Source organism: Artemia franciscana, unplaced genomic scaffold, assembly GCF_032884065.1.
Source record: "Artemia franciscana unplaced genomic scaffold, ASM3288406v1 Scaffold_1628, whole genome shotgun sequence".
In the NCBI taxonomy this organism is placed as follows: domain Eukaryota; kingdom Metazoa; phylum Arthropoda; class Branchiopoda; order Anostraca; family Artemiidae; genus Artemia; species Artemia franciscana.
Window position 1 is genome coordinate 44324 of NW_027062893.1, and position 8863 is coordinate 53186.

Consider the following 8863-nt stretch of genomic DNA (forward strand, 5'->3'; position numbering starts at 1 on the left):
AACTAAAAACTAATAAAAAAACTAAAAAATCTAAAAATCTAAATAAACTAAAAAAGAAAAAAAAAGGAAAAAAATAAAGGAGAAAAACAAAACTAAAAAACGAATGTATATACAGACCGGTACACCGGGATACAAATGACGACCGGGACACAGGGAATATAAATAACGACCGGGACACAGGGACACAACTACAACGGGGACACCGGGGGAAACAGGGGGATATAAATGACGACCGGGACAAAAAAACTAAAAAGAAATAAAAACTAAAAACTAATAAAAAAAACTAAAAAATCTAAAAATCTAAATAAGCTAAAAAAGAAAAAAAAAGGAAAAAAATAAAGGAGAAAAACAAAACTAAAAAACGAATGTATATACAGACCGGGACACCGGGATACAAATGATGACCGGGACGCGGGACACAGGGAATATAAATGACGACCGGGACACAGGGACACAACTACAACGGGGACACCGGGGGAAACAGGGGGATAACCTGACAATCTATTTATATGCAAAGACAATGGGACAGCAAAGAATGTTGTATATTCGCAAGTTTTACGTAGTTAAAACCATATATATATATATATATATCTATATTCACAGGTGGGACATAGGGACACAACTACAATGGCGCGTAACTATTATGGCGCGTAACGACTTACGCGCGCGGGGGGGCTTGGGGGGGGCGCGAAGCGCCCCCACCAACTAGGTGTTGGGGTGGCGCTTTTTTTAGTTTTTAGTTTTTTACCTTTTTTTTAGTTTTTTTTAGTTTTTAAGCTTTTTAGATTTTTTTATTTTTTTTTTTTCTTTTTAGTTTTTTTTGTAGTTTTTACCTTCTTTAGATTTTTGCTTCTTTTATACTAATGCTAAGGCCAAAGTTCGAACATGGAACCTCTTGAACCTAGAACCTGGAACATAACGCCTTATCAACTCAGCTACATCGGCTTGAATACATTCGTTTTTGAATTGGTATATGATGAAATAATTCAGACGTCATATTATATGATGAAAAAAAATTTTTTTTCCTTTTTTCTTTTTAGTTTTTTTATTGGTTTTTACCTTTTTTTAGCTTTTTTAGTTTTTTTTCCTTTTTCTTTTTAGTTTTTTTTGTAGTTTTTATCTTTTTTATTTTTTTTTATTTTTATTCATATTTTTTTAGTTTTCTTTTTCTCTTTTTTTCACTTTTTTCCTTTTTTTAGTTTTTTTCTTTTTTAGTTTTTAGTTTTTTTTAGTTTTTTACCTTTTTTTAGTTTTTTTTTAGTTTTTTTAGTTTTTTGGCTTTTTTAGTATTTTTATTAGTTTTTAGTTTTTTTTTGTAGTTTTTGTCTTTTTTTTAGTTTTTAGTTTTTACCTTTTTTAGTTTATTTTAGTTTTTTAGCTTTTTCTTTTTAGTTTTTTTGTAGTTTTTACCTTTTTTAGTTTTTTTTCTTCTTTTGTATTAGTATGAAATAATTCAGACGTCATATGCGGACAAACACGACGTCACTCGACAGACAGACAGACAGACATAACCCACAAACAACAAACACGAGGTCCTACAATAAAGAAGAAAATTTTGTTATAGGGTTCTCTGATACGCCTATGCGATGCTGTAATTTTCGTTAAGATTATGTGACTTTTAGGTGGTGTTATCCCCTATTTGTGAAAATAAGACAAACTTTCTCAGGCTCGTAACTTTTGATGACAAAGACCAAATTTAATGAAACTTATATATTTAAAATCAGCATGTGAATCCGATTCTTTTGATGTATATTTTAGCATCAAAATTCCGTTATTTAGAGTTTCGTTTACTATTGAGCCGGGTCACTCCTTACTACAGTTCGTTACTAGGAACTGTTTGGTAGAATTAATTTCTCCAACCACAAATGAAATTTATTAAGTTTGCCATATGTAGTGACGGAGAATAATGTCTGACCATGGATGTTAAAAGGAAGATTTTCCAAGGACTGAAGAAGAGGGAATTAGACAAAACATGAAATGTTCTTATTCAGTTTTAATTCGATAGTTGGATAGAGCGGAACCTCGCCTACTGAGTAATAGCAAAATTTTTAGGTAAAAGTTCAAGAATACGGCATTAGACTTACATGCAGCTACAGTCTCTACCGCTGTTGCTGACCTCTGTTCCATAGCCCTTCAGCCAGGATTTGCAATTGGGGGGGATTATCCCATAATTTTGGTGGATTCTTAATACTTAATTCCCTTAAGTGTGATATCTATGGATACTCAGGGCATATCCATAGACCGAAAACTTGGCAAATCTGTTCAACTGTCTTTTCATCACAATCATCATATTCCTTATCTTTTCTTAAATTGGGTGTGGTGGATATAGCCCTTTGGATGTCATTTTAACCAGCCCTTTGGCTGGCTAAAGAAAATGTCAATTATAAAAAATGGTAAATATATAGTTCTTTTTAACTTCTTTAAATGTATAGTTGTTGACCTTTTCTAATGGAAAACTGTTACAAAAGTTGCAGGTGTTTGCTGTGTCTCTGGTTAACCTATAGGCCTACATTAACAGAGCACATACTCCATTCAATTAATGTGCAAATATTTGCCATGAAGTGTGTCTCAAATCGAAAATTCTAGTTAATTGACTTCTTGCTATCTCAGAAAGGGTTTATGTTAGGAAAATGAAACTTCCAGGGCTGAATCTACAGACTTAGTTATGTCTCAGGAAGGTATTTTGAAGCAGCTAACTCCACTCCTTCTCCCTCAAGAGGATCCTGACCTTTATAAATATGTGTGTTATAAAAGTGAAACCTTGCAAAATAGATCTTCTGCTTAATTGAAGTACAACAAAATTGTTTTCAGCTTCCTAACTTTCCTCAATTCCATTTTATAAGGTTTTAAAGATATGCAAATACATTTCCTAAATTTTGAAAAAAAAAAATATTGATATAGCCTAGTTCAAAATTCTACTCTTATAACAGCAGTTGCATTTTAGAACTAAAGGCAGAGAAAAAGCAACTAGTAACTGAAAATCAAGGTAAAATGTTTTTTTGTCAAAATTTCTATAGGTATAGACCTGTCATGTAGGCAAATTTCAGGTCCCTCTAGAGTAAGAAGGAGTGGAGATGGATACTTTAAAATACCTTCCTGGGACATACTTTAGCTTTTAGACCCATGCCTGAAAGTGTCATTTTCCTAACCTAAACCCTTTCCAATATAGCAGGAAGTCAAACTCAGGTAAAATGAAGGCTTTTTGGTAAATATGGGACACTATATTTCTTACCTTAAAATAAAGAGAGTAGGCCCACTAAATGTATTTTTTTGTGTGTGTTATTTCCAAATATAGCTCTTTAACTGAACATTATGTTTGAAGCCCTTTATGGACCCTTGAAAATAATAATTTGTTTTTTTCTTGTCCTTTTGAATTTTACATTTTTGTTGAACTATTTCAAACAACATGATGCATATAGGGAAACAAGGGCTTTGGGAGGAGTTTCCAATAAAAAAAAACAACATTATAAAGTTTAAATGGCTATGCTTTTCATAAAAACCTTGTAAGTCCTTAGGCAATAAATTACAGTAAAATTATAGCAGTTTGTTTAAATGGCTTACCAATAAAGTAAACACCACTCAATGCCTTTTTTATGTTCTTTATGAATATAATAATTGCACCTACCATAAATTAAATTCAAGTACTTTTTAACCTAAACTTATCATAAATAATTTTAGCACTGAGAAAATGTTGCATTATTTAAAAAAAATAGAAAAGATGGCACCAAGTAAACATAGTATTATTTTGTGGAAAATGAACAATATGTCATACTTTAATTAAAAATTTGTCATGTTTTAGAGCTCAAAAAGTGCTTAAATTTGAATTTGCAGTAGAAGAAATTATTATATTCATAAAGAACATAAAAAAGGGCATTGAGTGGTATGTTCACTTTATTGGTAAGTCAGTTATATGAACTATCATATTTTTTTTTAATTTGTTGTTTTTAAGAACTCGGAAAGTGCTTTAATTTGAATTTACAGTAGAAGCAATTATTATATTTATAAAGAGTATTAAAAAGGAATCAAGTGGTATGTTTACTTTATTTGTAAGTCAGTTGTATGAACTGCTATAATCCCAAAGGCCTTGTTACTTGGTCTATGGAATAAGATTTAGGTTTTTTCAGATATAGAGGGGGAGAGGGAAATTTGTTGTAGCCCCTCATTTAGATTTTGTCTCCCTTGATTAATTATTAAGATTTTGTTTCCCACTATGACAGCTCCTACAGGAAGATGAGGCTAATACCAATTATTCATCAATGCATTCAAAACACTTGAAGCTATGTAGAAACTTTTAATGTGACAAGGATATAAAAGATGAATGATCTATTACTTTATAAAATGAAATTGTCATAAAAACTAACCAAATACATTAAAGGCTTTAAAACAATTGCTACAGAGTAATTTATTTATAAGGAGTAGATAATGTGCATAGTTTAAGTATATGTGAACACTTTAAGCTCAGCTAGAGTTGACCCAGCTCTAAATGGGTACCTGGAGAAGACAAGCAGGAAATGTGTGTGCAAGCACAGGATGCCTGGTCCCCAACCCTCCATTGCACTTCCTGGCTGAAGAGCCATGAAATGGAGATCTGCACTGCTGGTTTGCACCTTAAGGGTCTAGTGCTGTTATGCTTACTTCACTTACTGTCATACTCAATTCAAGTGTGCTATTTTCTCTGATACTGCTTCATTAATGTTACTCAAGGTGTTGCTGTGAAATGGTCAAGAGTAATGAAAGTAAAACAGTTCAAAATAGGGATGATACCTTTTGTATTGACAGTGAATAGAGTAATAGAAAAGATTCCAATATTTTTCAGATCTGAACATTTATCACTCTTAATAACAGTTGTCTGAGGGCTTGGGTATGACCTTAGTAGGTCTTCTATGGTAGTAATAACACAGAAAATAGATTCATGTGCATAAAAATTTCATTCAATCTCATCCCATGCTGTATTCAGAACATCAAAAATTACAAGAGTATTTAAGTGGTCAAATGATAGTGAGGTTTTCACAACAATTGTAACACTTGTTATAGGTCCTGGCACCAAGAGCTCTTGCTTGGCTGAATTCATCCAGGTATCTGATAATACTGTGCTATCTAATGTCCAAGAGAAATAAAACAGATGGCAGCACAATAACTTTTTAAAATTGTCACAAAGAAATTTTAATCTCATTACTCTAATTTGTCTTTACTTCAATTACTCCAATTTTACTTTTTGTTGATTGTGGGTTAAAAATAATTACAATTGTTTGTAATAAAGAGAATAAAGTTTGAGCAATCATAATACAGAAATTTTTCACTATTTCTTTGTTCTAAAACAATCTTGGAATTTGATATAGTCAGTTATGAACTTATATAGATCTCAAGTATGACACTCTCGAAATTGTCTTTAATGCTGAATATTGTAGGGTTTCTGTGTAAGCATTTATCTACCACAAAACTTTTTCAATTTTTTAAACAGCATTCCCTCTTAAGTTAGTTTTATACCTCCTCTAGTGGATCTGAAAGTAAAACTTACTAACATCCCCAAAAAATTTTATCTGCTCTATGAAAACCTGGATACACTTGCACTCTTTTGGGTTTAATCAAATTTAATGAGCAAAAGTAGTAATAGAAGTAAAAAAAAGGTAAAGGATACAGCATTAGACTTTACAGTCCCTACCAGCAGTGCTTGTCTCCATTTCATGACCCTTCAGCCAGGAATTGTGATGGGGTGGGGGTGGGGGCCAACCATCCTGTGCTTTTGCACACCCGTCCTGTTTACCTTCCCCAGATTTCTCCAGGTACCCATTTAGAGCTGGGTCGACTCTGGCTAAGCTTGCACAGTCACGCCACTGACCCCCATCCCAAACTAAGCAATTGGGTACACTGGAATTTGAACCTCTGCCCTCTCAGACAAAGGTTGAAGATTGTGTTCCTAGCAATCTAATAATATTGAAAGCGTATTGTGATGATGCACCTCCCTAACTCCAGGCTAACAAATAGCTATCCGTAAAGAATATCAATGAGCATCATATAAGAAAAAGCTACACCCTCTGAGTCTTACCTTTTAGCTCTACAAAGTGTCCTGAGCCATTCTGAGTTTTAATAACAAGTAGGTTGGCATCGGGCTCTACCTCAATTCTGTATTTTTTACAGAACACATTGGCCTTCTGCCTCAGAGTGACACAAAAGCTTACCAAAGTAGCATAGATCACTTAACCGATGAGACTAAAAATCAGTATTCCGAAAATTGAAATCCTTAAGTTCAGTTTAGCCTGTCCTATTTAGACAACAAAGAAGAAATCGAAGTTCTGAGGAAACTGAAGTACCCTGATTACTTGAATGATGCTAATGGAAAAAGCTCGGAACAAAGTTCGGAATTGGATCTCAACTGCCTCAAAAATGTTTGCCTTACTCAATTTGTGCCTATTGCTGAAGCATCAAATCTACCTTTGAACAAAATTGAAATCTGCATGACAATTGTTAGATCCTGTTTCACCTATATGCTTATGAGTCTTGGATATTAGAAGCGCCTGAGATAAATAATGTAAAAGCATTCAACCACTTTTCCTCCAAAGAATCATCAATGTCAGTCTAAATGAAATAGTTACTACCGCTTATCTTTTTCAATCATTCTTGCAACCCCATATGACCTGCACAAAAAAAACTACGCAAGTATGAGCATATTCAACGCCGATCCCCGTAAGATTTTGATTAATAAGACCTCCATTGTCAATCTTTTCTAGGATGGAAGAATTGAGGGACAAGGCAATACTTGATCCTCCAGTACCAAGGATGGCCCTCGACCAAAAAGATAAATCTATTACTTTAGTTGAAGGGACAAACCTGACTTGAAATCACAATGCTTTGAACCCAAGACTGACAAATCTGAAATCAGCAATGCAACAATTATTAAGTCCATAGAAGGATCACTGACGTTTTTCTGAATCAAGTAATATTCCTAGTCGGATAAGTAGGGGGCGTAACGTTTCTTTTGGTTTGCGTGGCCAGCTACTTTTATCAAATTATTTATTTTTAGGAAGAGCATTTAGACCAAGATCCAGTTAAAGGAGCAGGCAGTTACATTATAGAAGAGATAGCTCCAGGTTTCGAAGAATATATTATGAAAGAAGAAGCAGCAAGACGTCTAAAGGTGAGTTTAGTTTTCCATAAAGAGGCACTACTAGGAGAAGAGGCTGGGTGTCAACTAGCGGCAGAACGATGGTGCTACTTTTCTGATTCAGAAACTAATCTCGTTGGTATTTTGAAGTTTCGATTCCAATACTATTCCAATGAGACTTTCTTTCCTTTTTTACGGTATTGATATAAGACTTTTGGAAGTAACGTTCAGGGGCGGATCCTGGATTTTCTTTGAGGGGAGGGGCACATAATACGTTGCTTCAATAATCTTGCAAACAAAGAAATGTTAACTTCTGAAAGACTGTTTTTGCAAGAAGTTTTGCGAAATTGTGTGGTTTACTAGGTTGTGTTAAAGTTCAAATGTTTTAATCGTGTTATAGTTACTGACATATCATGGCTAGTATGTACAATTCATTTGTTGCATGATATTCGCTTGCCCATCCACCATTTTGGTTTCATTTATGATTTAAATTTACATTTATGATGGAAAATGAATTTGTACATACTTTTATATACTATTTATGAAGAGTAAATGGTAGTATAATCTTTACTCTTTAGGGTAAACATTTTGTGGTTTTCCTCTTTAAGCATACACTTTTAAAATCTGCAAATGACTATAATACATATTTATATTGTTATAATTACTACTTATATACTTACTAAAGTATCTGCTTAATTATAATTTAAACAGTATAATAGAAAATACTTTTATCATTCATGAACAAGCTTTATGAGTTGAACAGAAATTATAGATGTAGCCACTCTTTGTCAATTTTGCACTTAAGTATCGGGTGGTGGATTCATTATATACTGTCTTCTAAAGGCTAGTTCCATAGGTTGCCAACTCTGGCTGAAGCTGTTGCTTCTTTTCTAGTAATAGAATATTGCTTTTGAAGTTTTGTCAAATGTGCTCTAGTCACATGATGTAAGGGGTCCTTCATAAGACATTTACTGTGATCAATTGGTTATCTTAGTCCACTTTTTTTTTAAAACTTCTTTATCCTTTTCATAGGCAGCGCTTTTCATGGGCAGATGTTGGCAAAATGTGTTATTTTTCTTTTCTTAAGACCAAAGCACTTCATATTCAAGATGTTGTCGTAGATATTTCGATATCTACGATACTACGATTGGAGCTCATTCGATTGGAAATCGAAAGGGCTATTGTCATTTTTAACAACCAAAAGTAATTGGAGGTCAAAAAACCCCCTTCCACACCCACTATTTCCCAAAACACAGCCAATCAAAATTTTGAGATCCAAAAATTATGTGTTTAGGGATGGCCTCCTCCCCCCTCCACTGTCCTCAGGACAAGGGTTGTAACTTATGTCCTTGGGACATATAGGGTTTTTATAGAAAAGGTGGTCGTATAAAATTTCATTAGATTGTTAAGTGGAAATTCTAGTGCTCTCTTTAAGATTCAAAGTGGTCGAAGGGCAGAAACCCCCCCCCCCCCCTACATTTTCTCATTTTTTCCGAAATGCAACTGAATTTTTGAGATGGGTATTTGTTGTCCCAGAAATTAAAAAAAAAACTGATTCGATTGGAAATTGAAAGGGCTAGTGCCCTATTCAATAGTCAAAAGATATTGGAGGCACCCCCCCCCCCCCCGAGCCCATCAATTCCCATTTCACACCAAGTCAAAATTTTGAGTTAACCATTTTGTTTCAGTGTATTTGAAAGGTCTGGAAAATATGCCTTTGAGGTTGACAGCCCTACCCCACAGCCCTCAGCGTAATGGTTT